The sequence below is a fragment of the Coturnix japonica genome, chromosome 3 (assembly GCF_054131305.1).
Source record: "Coturnix japonica strain WE chromosome 3, WE-NBRP24, whole genome shotgun sequence".
Taxonomy (NCBI): Eukaryota; Metazoa; Chordata; class Aves; order Galliformes; family Phasianidae; genus Coturnix; species Coturnix japonica.
In genome coordinates this window covers 25351211-25353678 of record NC_140665.1, presented here as the reverse complement: position 1 = coordinate 25353678, position 2468 = coordinate 25351211, and positions in this window count along the sequence as shown.

The window sequence follows — 2468 nt, the reverse complement described above, 5'->3', positions numbered from 1 at the left end:
GGGAACGGCGCGGGGCGCTGCGGGAGCTGTAGTTCGGCGGGGAGAAGCGGAAGGGGGCGGAGGCCGCTCTCAGCACCGCCCTCCCTCAGCCCTTTTTCTTGGGGCTGGGCGGAGAGCTGCGTTTTCTCCATTTATCTGGTCCGTGAAGTCGCTTGCTGGTTCCTGTTGCTGGAGCTACAGTGTGGCGACGTGACTTGTGGAAGTGAGCGCAGCTGGTGAGAGTAGGTTGAGAGGAGGTGGTGGAAGCACTGGGTGGTGTGCAGGTGGGGGTTGGAGCCTTTGTTTTAATGTGGCACGTTGCTTTAGCCATGAGGTCACAGATGGACGAGCTGGGAATTGTTAATAGAGCCATACGGTGTCCGGAGTTGAAGAGACTCACAAAGGTCATGGAGCCCAACTTCTGTCTCCACGTAGCACTACACAAAACTCACACCCAGTGTTTGGGAGCACTGTCCAAATGCTCCTTGAGCTCCAGCAGCCCTCTGGTGCAGACCCTGTCCCTCACCCCCAGCTGCCCCTCACCTGACACAGCTCCATGCCGCTCCCTTGGGCCCTGTCACTGTCACACAGCAGAGCTCAGCGCTGTCCTCCTCCCCCTGTGAAGAGCTGCAGCCACCATGAGCCTCCCCTCAGCTCCTCTAGGCTGAATCTGGCTGCTCCTTGTACACCTTGTTCATTAGGTACTTCACTGCCTTTGCAACCCTCTTTAAGACACCCTCTAAGAGCTGTATGTCCTCCTTACACTGTATCACCCAAACCCGCGCCTGGTGGTGAAGGTGAGGCAGTGCAGAGTAGGACAGCCCCTCCCTTTGCATGGCAGCAAGGCCTCTCTGCTTTCCAGGGAGTCAACAGCTACTCCTAGTTTAGAGTTGTCTGCAAATGTACTTGGTATACCTTCCATCTAAGTCATCATGACAAAAACACTAAAGAGAACTGACCCCAAAATGGCTGTTATTTTCTAGTTTAATATTTTACTTCAGCCCTAGGCACTGTCTGTTAATAAACTCAGCTGCTGTATAACTGTGGGATGACCTCATCTTATGAAAGGGAAGTAGGAAGAAGGTAAACCTGAGCAGACAAGACACAAGTGTGAGCAGTCAGGGAAGTGACCCACAATCCAGAAGAGCAACTGGAGCTGGCTTTCTGTATCTGAGTAGCTGCTTTGTGTCTTGAGAGAGCTGAGGTAGAAAAACCAAGGTTAAACAATCTCTTACCTACCATTTCAATTGAAACCTGTAAATAGGCCTCATGCGTAATGATTAACTCAGAATTCATCCCAACTCCTTCATCCCTCCCCATACATTTATGTAGCGAGAGACAGGCCTTATGTAATACTTGCTCTTTAAAAATGATTTTCTCTATTTTGACCTTCATAATCATGCAGTTTAAGTTCCAGAAGTCTTAATGTGTCTGTTCCCTTGTCTTGATTCACTTCCCACTTTTTACATGATTCTCCTAAAGCACTTGCTAACCTCTATAGAAGCCATGGTATTGTTGCTGAAAATCCAGAAACTCCTTTATTTAGTGTTGTATGGTAGCCTTTCTAAACATGTGTTGTCCATAAATTACATTTCCACTAGGTATTTCTGGTATCTTGCTATATGAAGCCAATGCTTGATCTACAATTGGCAGATGAAAGGGGTAAAAACCCTGCCAAAGAACTAATGTGGGAACGGCTCCTAGAACTGTGATCTAGTTACACATAACTGCAGCAGCAGGAGTGTAACGCTAAAAAACAAAGTTATTTTTATAATTATTTGCTCCATGGCAAAATGGTGTCAAATCTGGAAAACGCTGCAGTGCAAATCTGAGCTGAGAGCAAAGTAAAGGGTTTACAATTAATAAGCTCTGCTGAAGTCCAGTCTGGAAATGAATTTAGAGTTTTCAGTACTTTAAAGTTTCATCTTACTTTATTTCATTTCCTTTACTGCCCTAAAAAACTGTAAAATAATAACTTCTTTTTAATTCCTTATCACTGAATTACTAATCGCCTTAGTTAATTTTAACTCTAATGTCTAATGGATCTCACTAAAGCTGTATGGGCTGTTAAATCTTTACCTAAAGGTTGAACAGATTCATTCCTTTCCGCAAGGATGGTTTTCTTCCTTCAGGACCTAACGCATAATGCATATAATAATCCAATAAATAATTTCAGCTCTAAATACTTACCAGAATTCCTTTGTGGATAAATCTATATTTTAAATTTAAATATGTATTTTGTGGGCTGCATTGTTTTAGAAATGAGTAGTTTGCTTACTAGTACCGCCACACAAAAATGGAAAGGGCAAACTTACAAATTTATATTGTATTCCAAATGCATTTTTATATTGATGTGTTTTATATAGTTACCAATGACTGACCTTTCAGTCATTGTAGACCTCTGATTCATTGACCGTCCCCATACAGTTATTTGTTACTGAGTGGTAGCTCAAAGCAAGCACAGAATGCTCTGAAGTTAGTGATGGAAG